This window comes from Vulpes vulpes, chromosome 11 (genome assembly GCF_048418805.1).
Source record: "Vulpes vulpes isolate BD-2025 chromosome 11, VulVul3, whole genome shotgun sequence".
NCBI lineage: Eukaryota > Metazoa > Chordata > Mammalia > Carnivora > Canidae > Vulpes > Vulpes vulpes.
In genome coordinates, this window is record NC_132790.1 from 37,424,368 (window position 1) to 37,439,310 (window position 14,943).

The following is a 14,943-nucleotide window of genomic DNA, read 5'->3' on the forward strand; positions in this document are numbered from 1 at the left end:
ATTAGCTGGGCTTCTAAATTTTCTAAGTTTATAGGAATGAAATCTATGGTAATATATAATGGTAAATATATAATATGGTAAATATATAATCAAGATTATATAATTATATAATTTTCAATTCCAAGTTCATTATTTAAAAATGTATTTATATGAAAATCTTTGAAAGTTGATAGGCAACATTAAAAAATTCAACTAAAAAAATTTTTAGTCTTGAATTCTCTGACAAGGGAATAGAGTTCAGAGTGCTACTTATAGCAACTCATTTCAATTATAAAATATTTAATTTTTGCTCTGCTTTTAACCATATGTCCATTACTGTGCTATCTGCTGATACATAAGATGGAGGTAGTACTTATACTTACGGAGTTTGCTGCTAGTGAAGAAGTCACAGTAGAAATAATAATGCTTGAAAGGGACTAGAATATAAATTATAGCATGCTGTGAGAATCATGATAGAGTATCAAACTATTCTGGGTGCTGCTCTTCGTTCTCATTTTTCAAAAAACTTAAAAATATTTCTGCGTACTAGAATGGATTTGAGTTTTAATGTTTTTTTCTTTTCCCCTTTAACCATGCACATGCTTTTCTATACTACCATATGGTGTATACTTTAATATCCAAATACTATCTGTATTTATATACTTATCTTTAAATTCTAAGTCGAGTTTCACAAACTTTTTTTTGGTGTGTTGCCTGGTTAGATTAATTCCTGGAGAGATGATCTTTGACTTTGTTTGCTATAATCAATGTTGGAGATTGCCCTTAAAATATTGTATTTTTTAAGAATAAGCCTTTATTGAAGGAATCATATACATATCCAATGCAGCTGTAAGAAATAATAGAGGGATCTCATATACACTCTACTCAGTTTCCTCTAGCAGTAAGATCTTATAAAAGTATAGTAGTAACAAAATTATGTTGATATTTACTGTAGTCAAGACGAAGAACCTTTCTTTCCTTTACAACAAGAATCAAAACTTAATTTTGATCTTTTATTAAGGATTTTTTAAAATCATTAACTGCAAAATTTTAATGAGATCAAAGGCCTTTTAAACATAGATTTTGACTATGTTGAAAGGAAAGTGAATTTGTACATAATATATTCTGGATACCAGTGGTAATCTAGTAAGCTTAATTCTCTTTATCTAAACAGAGCCTTTTATTTATACTATTACTATACAAGTACTCCTGTAATAGGAGAGTAGTTGGTGCAGAGTAGGTAAAGATTTAAATATTTTCAGAGAGACCGAGTTTAGTCTTAAGAAATAACTTCTGTAACTTGATTAGTATTGCTTACCTAGACTAAGTTAAAATTGTTGGTTTATAGTATCAACAACAATATTTCTAAATGTTAGGAGGTTTTATTTCAAAATTATTTATTGTATTTAGGTATCATATTTCTGATTTAGAAATTACAGAAAAGCAGAAAAAAGAAAGTAAAAAAATCTGTAATTTTACCATGTAGTCATTATTATCATTTTAGTGTTTCTTATTCCCTTCACTTATAGTGTACATACATAAAGACACAACATAGATTCACACTACATTTTATATACCCTTGTTTAAAAATTGAGGACATATTCGTGACTATGCTGTCTAGTTTTTATTGCTCATGATATTAAAAATTATTTTTTGGATGTTATGCTTCTACCTTTCTACTTCTTGTTATATCTTCATAATTGTGGGTTGGTTTCATACATATACATATATACACAGCCCCCCCCCCCCAAATGTTGGGAGACAATGAAATAATAACTCTTTGATCAATAATAATATCATCTTGTTATTTTTGGCTGTGATAGTTACCCATTTCTTAGTTATTTTGATCAGAAAATTTCAAAGGCATTAACATGCCTTTGAAAGGAGTTACAAGATAGAATATGCAGAACTAGTTTCATATTATCTTTATTATTTTTGTCTTTATTTTTATTAATAACGATTTGTTGCATGCACTGTGCTTTGCTAGGTATTGGGACACAAATGATAAACTATCATTCTGTCCTAGAAATGAATGTAGTTGAGGTACAGGTATCCTTAGATCTGGATTTAAAATAAAGAGGTAATTAATAGTCCAAGATAGTGCATTCATGTCCACTATGTGATAAGCCAATACAGTCCTTAGAACCTTAGGAAAGAAAGTTAGCTTTGGGCAGAAGCAATCAGAAGGTTTCATGAATTACATCGGACTTGAACCTTGAAGCAAGGAGGGGACTCAGAGGCAGCTCCATCTTAGAGACATGTCACTGGTGACCACAGGACAAAATTCTTGCCTTTCCAAGAATTGGCAAGTTGGGGTCAAGGTTTATAAACAAAAAAAAAAGGATAAGAACCATTGAACATCTACTGTGGTAGACACTGTGAGTGAAATTGTAGTCATTAAAATAAGCAAGGCATATAATTTCTGCTTCTAGGGGACCTTCTACTTTACTGGGGAGAGAGAAGTAGGTAAACCAATGGAAATAAACCTCATCTCTGTTTTTTTTAACTGATTGTTGTCTTAAAACAGAAAACAGTATAGTGTTTGAGTATACATTTTGCTAGTTGTGTTTGTGTTAGAGTTGTTGGGAACAGGTGGAGAGCGACATACTCTAAATAAAGGGCAGCTCTATTAGTGCTTTTGTTATTATCAAAAGATCTTTTCTGGTCTCCCTTATAGTTACTCTTATTACCCATGATATCTGTCAGTAAGCCCTGGCAAGTCTCAGTATTAGATCAGTGGTTTATAGCCTTAATGATTAACTAGCAGTTTTAATAATTATAAACTTAAGGCAATTGAACTACTACCTTTCTGGAAATGTTTTCTTGTTATGTGTTTGCTAGCATATTTTGGAAGGAAAAGTGTACAATTTAAAAAATAGTATAGGTTTTTAACTTTTTAGAATTAATAGAGAATTAGTTGTTAAAGGGCAAAATATATAAAAGGTATATACTTTGTCAAGTATAAAATGAGGAATTAAATGTTTTCTCTGGCTTCTGCCCACGATATGGCTCTGAAATGATGGGAATGTTTTCTTGGGGCTAATATACTAGAACCAATTACCTACAAGAATGCCAGCTGCTTAGATTCAACTTTGTCACAGTCTTATTTAAAAGAGAAGATATAAAATTTTGCATTGATATGATTTCCCTTTATTATGTTTGTTGTGGCAATGACAGGGTCCCAGTCTTTCAAAATTCATCATATTCTACTAGCAATTATTTAAAATGTGATGTTAAGTGTAGTTCATTTATGTTTAGTTTAATTAAAAGTCATTACATCTAAAAATCTATATAGGTTCCTTTGAAAACTTTTTTCAGCAATTTCATTTATGCAACCGAGCATTCAACAATGCATGTGTTTTAAAATCGTAAATATATATTTAGTAGGCCTGCTTCTAGCATTTGTGTTTTAATTTTAAACATGCAGTGTCTTTGATTAAGACATCTGTATTTGATTTTTTAAACATAAGGTTTGAAAATGTTGATTCATATGTTTTCTTATAAGGCCACTGCAATTTAATTATATTTAGCAGCTATTTAATACATATCAGTACTGTGCTAGGCATATAAGAATACAAAAGAAATACGAAATGGATTGTAAACTAGTTGGAGAAATTTGACAGATGAACTTGAAAGAAATAAACTGAAAATATTTTATTCAAAAAACATTTATAAACACCCTTTCTCAAATTGCTCCTCTAAGCCTTCCCTCTGCAACATAGGACATCAACAATCCATCCAGTTCTCAGGCCAGAAACTTAGGAGTTTTCTACTCTTTTCTTCTCTATACTCTTAGTTCAGCCCATTAGGAAATCTTATTCTACTTCTAAGGTATATTCTGGATCTTACAGTGACTTGCTACCTCCATGATTTTAACCGTAGTTTGAGCCCTAACATTTCTTGCCTGAGCTACTTTAATAGCCTCACTGTTTTACATCTTTCTGCTCTTGTCTTCCTGTAGTCTGTCTTCCACATCAGTAGTCAGCCATTGGAAATACAGATTACAGCATGTTGATCTGCTTGAGACATGGAAAAACCTTCCCCTTCCCACTATATACCAAATAAAATTCAAATGCCTTACCTTGGCTTCAAGTTCTGACTTCTACTTTTTCTTCTCATTCTTTCCACTGGCTTTTTTTTCTGTCTGTTTAACACTTGAAACTTGTTCTTTTATAGATTTAGCATTTTCTTTTCTTTTTTTTAAAGATTTTATTTATTTATTCATGAGAGACACAGAGAGAGGCAGAGACATGGGCAGACTCCCTGTGGGGAGCCCTATGCGGGACTGGATCACAAGGCCCTGGGATCACGACCTGAGCGAAAAGCAGATGCTCAACCACTGAGCCACCCAGGTGCCTCAGGATTTGATTTTCTTTTTGCTTGGAAATCTGTTTCCCCAAATTTCTTGGCTAGCATCTCCTTCTTATATAGTTGACTCATTGTCACCTGCTGAGAGAGCCTTTTCTTATTATCAGAGTTAAACAATTTACCCTTCTCTCTCTATTCTCTAACTCATAATCCTGTCTTTTGTCCTCTAACTGGTAATCCTTTCTTTTTTTGTGTGGCATTTATAAATACTGAAATTGTTTTGTTGTTTTTTTCCTCCTCACTGTTTGTAAGCTGCTTAAGGGCAAGGGCAGGCTCTTACTTGTTCACTGACATGTCTCTAGTACCTACAAATTGTGCTTATTAGCATATAGTATATGCTCATAAATAATTTTTTTTTAGATTTATTTATTTATTCATTCAGAGAGAGCGAAGAGAGAGGCAGAGACACAGGCAGAGGGAGAAGCAGGCTCCATGCAGGAAGCCCGATGTTGGACTCGATCCTGGGTCTCCAGGATCACACCCCGGGCTGCAGGCAGCGCTAAACCGCTGCGCCACCGGGGCTGCCCTCAATAAATAATTATTGAATGAATGTATATTGGGAGCAAGTACTATTAAAAATGGCAAAGATGAGAGAGAATGATCTTTATATCTGTTCTAATTTTGTCCCTCCATTAGCCCTAAGACCCTCCTTTAAGCCAACCAAATGATCTCATTTTCCCACAGGAAATAAACCGAGGAGTAAGTGGATCTGTCCTTAGCTGAATTCCTGAACTAGTACATTCTTCTGTTGGAATCCTTCTTAGAAGTACCAGAATTAGGGGTGATACTCCTCTTCTGGTTCTGACTCTGATTCTTTGAATTAAATTGAAGAGTGTATTTCTGGTACCCACAATAACATTAGGCAACATTGAACTCTTACTTTAATTTGTAGAAGGTTAGATACTGTTATTTGAGAAGAGGTTCCTTATAGTTGCCATCACTTTCTTGGTTACAAAGGTAGAATAGAGGGGGATTTTCCTGGAGACTATAGCCAACCTTGTGAGCACAAAAAGGGGCATTATTAATGATGCTCTCTTATTTTCTTTTATTGGATAATTTAAAACTATATTTTCAAGATATATCTGTATTGTTGTATTTACTTGACACCATATTTTCAAAACCTATGTGTGTTTTATGTACTTCCAATGCATTGCTTCTGACTGCTGCATGGTGTGTCAGAATATTCATCCTCTATGTATGTTCTATAATATTTTTTTGAAGATATAAATCATATACCATAAAATTTACCCCTTTAAAGTTTACAATCCAATGATTTTTAGTATGTTCACAAAATGTGTATTTATGGTCACTATCTAATTTTAGAATATTTCAGACACGACATTTTACTTGTTCATTCTTCTAGCGGTGGATATCCACATTGCTTCCAACTCCTCAACATCTCAATGTGGTGATGAACATCTTTGTACATGACTGTTTTGTGGATTTTTCTGGGTGTCCATGGATATAATTTAAGAATATGGATTTTTAGGTCATGTACTTCCTGATAAAGGGACAGAATGGCTTAGAATGTGAGAAATACCATCATTCTAGTAGTTCATTTGGAGGTAGAATTCTTGTTACTTTAGGAGAGAGCTTTGTCTTGTGCTTTTTTGTCTTATGTTTCCATTTGAGTACTTTGATTAATTATCTTAGGGATTTTACTGTTGGAGGTTGAACTTTGAAACTATTAGGGACTTTGCTATAAATGGCTTGGAGTACTACTTCAAGGTCACTTAGATCAAAAGAGAAAAGAGTGTATTTCTCTTTGGGTATACCTGTCATCATAACTAGTCTTCATACAGCTTTGTTTTTTATTTGCTTGGTAAACATAATATAAAATATATACGATAAAATTGAAAGAGACAAATGCAAAGGAAAACTAATAAAAATAAGTAAATAAATCTAAAAGGGACAAAGGAAACCAATATATAAGAAAGGAAAATGCAAAATACAAAAGCAACCTGTATAATAAGCATTTGGCTTTCACTGACCTGTGAAGGGGGATATAGCTCCTCTTTGCTACTGGGTAGGCATGGTCTTAGCTGACATCCCCAGGTTGGGGTAGGGGAGTGAAGGCCTAGTTATCAGCTGGTAGGGATGAAAGTTTTGGTGTTTGGTACTCTCTGACTGTACTTGGTATTGGTATTCTCTCACTTGATACTTGGTATTCTCTGACTCTTCCTTATTGGGGGGGGTGGTAGAGTACCTTGTTAAAGCTTTATGAAGGTGGTCATTTGGTCATTGCCGTTGGGCCACAGGATTTTGTTTTTGTTTTTTTAGTTTTCTTTTTTGTGGTGTTTGGTGGGAGTAGAGTGGTTATTGTCCAAAAGTTTGTGTTTTGATAGGCTGCCCTTTTCTTGATTCTTTAGCAAGACAGAGTAGATTTTTTTTGTCTGTGCATGTTAGCATTTCTAGCTTGTCAGGCCTCTTCAGCTCCAAGAGTGGGATAATTAAGGCAAAAAGAAAATGTAGGTACTCACTACTATGTTATCCTTTGAATTGTAAGATCTATAGATGATCTGTTCTCTTCAATTTTCAGTCTTTAATGTTTGTATCTAATGTCCAGGGTTTTTAGTTGTAATTAGCGGGAAGAATAAGGAAAAGGCATGTACCTAATCTTTCCAGAAGCAGAAGTCCTTCTTCATATTTTTCTTTGGTAGTTAGAAATAATCAAGCACTTAAGAAAACAAGGCACCAAGATCAAGATCTGGCAGAAATAATAAACAACAAAACATACCTGCAGAGACTATGTGTATTGGGATTATCTGAAAATGTTATAAAACTTATGTTTACTGTGTTTAAAATAAAAGATGATTTCTGATGCAGGCTCAATCGGAGTAACAGGGAACATATTTATTTACTCTTCTGCCTGAAACAACAAAAAAAGTGAAAAAAGAAACAACAGTTTTCAAAATATTGTACATTAAGCAGTGAAGAACAGTGACCCCTGAAGGATTGAAACCTGCAAGATGAGCCCTGTGATTGCTTTGGCTTACTACCTGGAAAGCATTTCTAGGCCATGAAGAAGGGATGTAAAACAGGCATAGCCTAACTGTGTCCCAGAGTTAACAAGATATAGCCAAGAGTCCAAGGAGACAAAGTGGCCACAGTTTGCAGGAGGACAGGTGAGAGGTAGAGGGCTCCAGAGATGTGCAGAGGATCCCAGCAAATAGGTGAGTTCTGATTGGTGCATGCATGTGAGGAATCTACTGAAGTTGGGGAAAAAACCAGCCAAACTCATCATCAGAGGGTAAAAAAAAAAATCCTCTGGAATCAGACAGGGCTAGAAACAGTTATTGTTCCCACCATTAAAGGTGGAGAATTTGATAATTTGCAAGGCATTGTGAAGAGTTAGAAGCATTAGAAGTCATTGAAGCATTAAAAGGATTTTACCTCAGGGTGGGGCAAAATTAGTCCTAGAGTAAATACTGCTCTGGGCCTGTCTACAACAATAACACCACCACCACCACAAACAACAAGACAAGAAAGAATCGGGCAGCCCCGGTGGTGCAGCGCTTTAGTGCTGCCTGCAAGTCCAGGGCGTGATCCTGGAGACCCTGGATCGAGTCCCACGTCGGGCTCTCTGCATGGAGCCTGCTTCTCCCTCTGCCTGCTTCTCCCTCTGCCTGTGTCTCTGCCTCTCTCTCTCTCTCTCTGTGTCTCTATGAATAAATAAGTAAAATCTTAAAAAAAAAAAAAAAAAGACAAGAAAGAATCTGTTTCCAAATGACTGTATCCCAAAATAAATTTAAGGAAAATTATGGGAAAACAAAAATAGACAATAATTAAGGTAAAAACCACAATGTCTAGCATAAATGAAAAATTAGCAGGCATGATAAGAATTAGGGAAATGGCCAATAATGATGAGAGAAATCAATAATTTGAAACCAACTCAGAAGTGATACCTATTGTACAATTAATAGACAAGGACATCAAACCACTAGTTATTATTATATTCCATATAATCAAGAGGCTAGGAGAAATACTGAACATGTTAAGCAGATATGGAAGATATAAAAAAAGATCCAAATTAAACTTCTAGAGATGAAAGCTGTAACATCTGAGATGAAAAATTCACAGAATAGGATTAATGGCATATCAGACCTTGCAGAAAAGATTAGTGAACCTGAAGGGATAGCAATAAAACTATCCAAAAGAAACACCAAGAGAAAGTAAGAAATATGAACAGAGTATTAGTGATTTAGTAGGACAATTTGAATTGGCCCAAAATGCATACAAAAGTCTCTGAAAGACAGAGGGAGGGAAGGTCAGTAAAAGTATTTGGAGAAATAATGGATGAAAGTGTCTCGTATTTGATGAAAACTAAACCATCATATTCAAGAAGCCTAATGAAACTCAAGCATCTTGAACAGGAAGGAAACTAATCATAGTCAGCAAATCCAGTGATAGAGAAAAATATTGAAAGCATCCAAAGAAAAGAGAAACATTTTATACGGAGGAACAGAGATGATGACAGCAAATCTCTCATTGGGGATAATATAGACCAGAAGAGAATTAAGCAAATCTCTCATTGGGGATAATATAGACCAGAAGAGAATTAAGCAACATCTTTAAAGAACTGAAGAAAAGGAACTGTCAACCTAGAGTTGTATAACTAGAAAAATATTTTTTAAGATTTTATTTATTTATTTATTTATTTATTTATTTATTTATTTATTTATTTATTTGAAAGAGAGAGAGAGAGAAGGGAGTGGGGAAAGAACTGAAGAAAAGGAACTGTCAACCTAGAGTTGTATAACTAGAAAAATATTTTTTAAGATTTTATTTATTTATTTATTTATTTATTTATTTATTTATTTGAAAGAGAGAGAGAGAGAGAAGGGAGTGGGGAAGGACCAGAGGGAGAGGGACAAGCAGACTCTGAGCTGAGTGCAGAGCCTGATGTGGGGTGTGATCTCAGGATCCTGAGATCATGATGTGAGCCAAAATCAGGAGTTGGAGACTTAACCCATTGAGTTACCTGGCACTCCTAGAAAAATCTTTGTAAAAAACAACGATAAGGACCTTTTCAGATATACAGACCTGAAGAAATCATCACCAGCAGACCTGTAGTAGAGGAAATGTTGAAGTTTGTCAAGAAGTATTCAGGAAGATGGTAACATTTAGAAATCTAGGTCTATACAAAGACATGAAGATCACTGGAAATGGTAACTACATGGGTGAATATAAAACATACTTTTCATATATATATATATTTTTAAAAGTATAATTATAAAAATAACAACAATGTAGGTTGTCAGGGTTATAGCATATGCAAAAGTAAAGTATAGCAACAGTAGTGAAACATTCAAGAGGAAAGAATGAAAGTGCAATGTAAGATTTTTATGCTATTTGGGTTATAATAGTCCTAAATATTTATGTGCCTAATAAGAAGGATTCAAAATAAATAAAGCAGAAATTGACACGGACAGAACTGCTATGAGAAATACACAAATTCACAATTATATTTGGAGCTTAACAACATTCTTCTCTTAATAATTGATAGTGTCAAAAGAAAATTAAGGATATAGAAGCCTTAAATAACACTATTAACTAACTTGATGTAGTTGACATTTTTAGAATTCTCTATCCAACAACAGAATGCACATTATTTTCAAGGGCCATTGAGATTGACCGTATTCTAGACTACAGAACAAGTCTCCAAGGATTCAAGTTATACAATTTGTTGTTTGGCCACAGTGTAATTACATTTAAAACAGTAAAAGATACTAGAAAAATCTCCAAATATTTAGAAAGAAACGTGCTTCAGAAGATATCAGAAGAGAAACTAGAAAGTATTTTAATCTGAACAAAAAAAAAGCAAGCAACATATCAAAGTTTGTGGCATATATTTACTGCCTACTAAGAGGGAATTTATAGCACTAAATGTTTATAAAAAGAAGAAGGGTCTTAAATAATTGGCTTCAGTTTGTATTTTAAGAAACTAGAAAAGGAAGAGTAGTTAAGCCCGAAGAAAGCAGGAGGAAGGGAATAATAAATTAGTGTGGAAATAAGTTTTTCTATGAAAACCAAAGAAAAAACTAAATACACCCAAAGCCAGTTCTTTGAAAAATGAATAAAATTGATAAATCTCTAGCCAGACTGATCAGAAAAAGAAGAGAGAGTAAACAAATTACTAATACCAGGAATGAGAGAAGTGATATCAACATACAGCATATAGGTATTAAAAGTTCACTACTATTGATAATTTGAGCAAGTTTAAGTCCATATATTTTATTTGACAACTTAGATGAAATGGTTACATTTCTTGAAAGATACAAACCATAAGAATTCACTCAAGAAGAGATAGATAACATGATCATCCATTTATTAAAGAAATTGGATTTGTAGTTAGAAACCATTTCCCAAAGAAAATGCTAGGCCTTGATAGCTTTGCTGGTGAGGTCTACTAAAATATTTAAAGGAGAAATAATGCCAGTTTTACTCAAACTGAAACTCCCTAGCCTTGACTCCTATGCAGCACCATCACTTGTGCTGGAACAGTGCTACTTTGGGAACACTTGGCATTCTTCAAACACCCACAGACACCATTCTGATGTGGGAGTAAAAACAGAGCACTGAAATAGGGTTGAATGGGACTCCAGGTATCAGAAAGTTGAAGAGAAGTGATTACCTTCATAATCATTCAACATAATTATGTTGAGGCCAACATATTTAATTCTTTTTGAGTTGAAGTATAGTTGACATATAATGCTAAATTATTTTCAAGTGTACAACATAGTGATTTAACAGGTATATACATTATGAAATGCTCACTATGATTAATTATATTACAGTATTATTGACTATATTCCCTATGCTGTTTTTTTTTCATCCCTGTGACTTATTTTTTTTATAACTGGAATTTTGTGACTCTTAATTTTTCACCTATTTTGCCTATCCTTTCCCTTAGGCAGCAATTTGTTCTCTATAAGTCTGCGTCTCTTTTTGTTGTTGTTTTTTTGTTTGTTCATTTGTTTAGATTTTGAGAGTCTACATGTAAGTGAAATATGGTTCTTATCTTTTTCTGTCTGGCTTATTTCACTTAGCATAATCCTCTAGATGCATTCATATTGTCACGAGTGGCAAGATTTCATTCGTTTTTTTATGGCTTGAGTAATATTCCATTGTGTATATATTCCACGCCTTCTTTATCCACTTAATCTATCAGTGAACACTTTAGTTGCTTCCATATCATGGCTGTTGTAAATAACATTGCAATAGACAGAGGTGCAGGTATCTTTTCAAATTAGTATTTTCATTTTCTTCTAGGAAATACTCAGAAGTGGGATTAATGGATTATATGGTGTTTCTGTTTTTAGTTTCTTGAAGAACTCCATACTGTTTTTCAGGGTGGCTGCATTGATTTACTTTCCTACTAACAGTACACAGGGGTTTTCTTTTTTCTATATCATTGCTGACACTTGTTACTTGTCTTTTTGATTTGAGTCATTCTGACTAATATGAGGTGAGATCTTATTATGGTTATGATTTGCATTTCTCTAATGATTAGAGATGTTGAGCATCTTTCATGTGTCTCTTGGCCATTGGTATGTCTTCTTTGGAGAAATGCCTATTCAGGTCCTCTGCACATTTTAAAACTAGATTATTATTGTTATTTTTTGGTGTTGAGTCATGTGAGTTCTTTATATGTGTTAGGTGTTAACCCCTTTTGGATATATTATTAGCAGATATCTTCTATTCAGTAGGATGCCTTTTCGTTTTGTTAATGGTTTCCTTCACTGTGCAAAAGCTTTTTATTTTGATATAATCCCAGTTGTTTATTTTGCTTTTGTGCCCTTTGGCTGAGTAAACAGATCAGAAAAATATTGCTAAGGTTGGTGTCCAAGAGATTATTGCCTATGTTTTCTTTTAGGGATTTTATGGCTTTGGGTCTTACTTTTAGGGTTTTAGTCCATTTGAGTTTATTTTTGTGTATAAGAAAATGATCCCGTTTCATTCTTTTGCATGTAGCTTTCCAATTTTCCAAACACTGTTTATGGAAGATACTGTCTTTTTCCCATTATATATTCTTGCCTCCTTTGTCATGGATTAATTCACCATATATGTGTGAGTTTCTTGGCTCTCAGTTCTCTTCTGTTGATCTATGTGTCTCCTTTTGTGCCAGTACCATACTGTTGTGATTACTCTAGCTTTGTAGTATATCTTGAAACCTAGAATTGTGATAACTCCTGCTTTGAATAAATAATCTTGAGATCTGAAGATTGCTTTGGCTTTTTGGGTCTTTTTTGGTTCCATACAGATTTTAGGATTTTTCATTCTAGTTATGTGAAAAATACTATTTGTATTTTGATAGGGGTTGCATTGGATCTGTGGGTTGCTTTGGGTAGTATAGACATTGTAATAGTATTAATTTTTCCAGTCCAGTCCAGCTCATGGTATATTTTTTCATTTATTTGTCTTGCCTTTACTTTCTTTCATCAGTGTTATATAGTTTTCAGAATAAATTTATTCGTAGGTATGTCATTCTCTTTGATCAATCATAAGTTAGATTCTTTTCTTTATTTCTCTGCTATGTATAAACTGTACATCTGATTACTAGGAGTTTATATTCAAAATATATATATAAGGAACTCATACAACCAAATATTAAAAAAATGTGATTAAAATTTGGCATATAGTGGCCAACAGGTACCTAAAATAATGCTCAACATCCCTAATTGTGAGGGGAATGAAAATCAAAACCAGAGTTAGATATCACTTCCTGCCAGTTAGAATGGCCATTATCAAAAAGAAAAGAGATAAATGTTGTTGATGATGTGGAGAAAAGGGAACAGTTGTGCATTATTGGAAGGAATGTAAATTGGTACAACCACTGTGAAAAACAGTATGGTTGTTCCTCAAAAAATTAAAAACAGAGCTACCAAATGATCCAGCAGTTGTACTTATATATACTTATATATCTGAAGGAAATGAAATAATTATCTTTAACATATTCATATTCATTGCTCCTATGTTCAGTGCAGCATTATTGGCCAAAGCCATGACGTTTAAAGAATTTGTGTCTCTCAATGAATGAATGGATAAAGAAAATATGTGGTGATACACACACACATACACACACACACACAGGAATAATTGGTTGTAAAAGAAGGAAATCCTGAAATTTGGAATAACTGGATCGGATATTGAGGGTGTTATTTTAAGTGAAATAAGTGGAATAAAGAAAGATGAATACTACACTATTTCCCTTATATGTGGAAACTAAAAAAAGCAGATGATATATAGAGACAGAATACAGTGGTGGTTGCCATGAGCTGGGTTGGAGGTAGAGGAAATAAAGAGATGCTGGTCAGTGAGTACAAATTAGTAAATTCTGAGGATTTAGTGTATAGCATTGTGATTATAATTAACAATATTGTATTATATAATTTAAAGTTGCCAAGAAAATATAAAATATAAAATATTCTCACCATTAAGGAAAAGATAATTATGTTAGGTAATGGAGATTTTAACTAATGTTATTGTGGTAGTCATTTTGCAACATATACATGTATGAAGTTATCACATTGTACACCTTAAACTTAAAAAATATTGTATTTCTATTATATCTCAATAAAACTGGATGAAAAATAAATTTATCAGCATATTATGTAGATTTCTGCTGATAATCTACTTGAATACTAGATAAATAGGTAAAATATACTTTGAGTTGCTAGTGGAACAGCACTAGAAGTATTCACTTTTATGTCATCTTTCTTACTTTGCCTGTTTTTCTCTCCCTCTTCTTGATTTTGTTTTTATTTTTACTCATGTGTGCATGCTTATGGGTAGGGAGTTAACAGTATCAAGGTCACTACTGTTAGTATAATATAAAATATTTACTAATCTCTGTTAGATTAACATTTCATTTTCCTTGGCAGTCTCCAGATGATGTCCTCTGTTACAAGCATTTGACAGTTTGATGCGAGGTCAATATGAATCACTGGAAAACGAAATTGCAGGTCTTTAAAAGATACGGCATTTCATGAAGCCCCTTATAGTTAATATTTATGAAAAAATGAATCACTGAGAAGTGTGGACCTGTCAGCTGACAGCTGAAGAAAGTTTTGAAATTTATTTTTTTAAGTTCCAGTCCCGAATTAGACTATTTCCTATTTCCTCTGAAATGTTTGTCCTTGTTATAAGTTGACCAAAATTCTCTTTGTGAGTTTTTGGTTTTAATTACTCCTAGATAATATGGACCTTCCAACGCCCTTTTAAAATTTTTTTAATTTGGGGCACCTGGGTGGCTCAGTGGTTGAGCATCTGCCTTTGGCTCAGGTCGTGATCCTGGGCCATATTCTACTTAGAATATGGTTTAGGAGCCCAAGGAGAGAAAATGAAATTAACATTCTGCCAGCCAGTATATTAGACTGAGTCCACAGGACTGAGATTACTTTTTGAATAGTTTCTTCCAAGTGTCAATGAGTTGTAGTTTATACTGATAAGAATGAATTATATGTGAATTGTATTATGTGTGAGCCATTGCACTTAGGCTGTTTTTATATGTGTTACAGACTACTGTAAATAAGAAGGGTAAAAGAAACCATACTGAGGCTGATCATGAACTGAGGGACATATTTGTAGGGCCTG

The 14,943-nt window shown here is 33.6% G+C and overlaps 1 protein-coding gene across 1 annotated transcript in view; it reads left to right on the forward strand.

Annotated features, from left to right (window-relative positions):
- The window catches only part of TMEM135 (transmembrane protein 135), a 224,548-nt gene that overhangs the window by 38,623 nt on the left and 170,982 nt on the right, over window positions 1-14,943 (forward strand). The gene's annotated exons all lie outside the window — the stretch shown is intronic.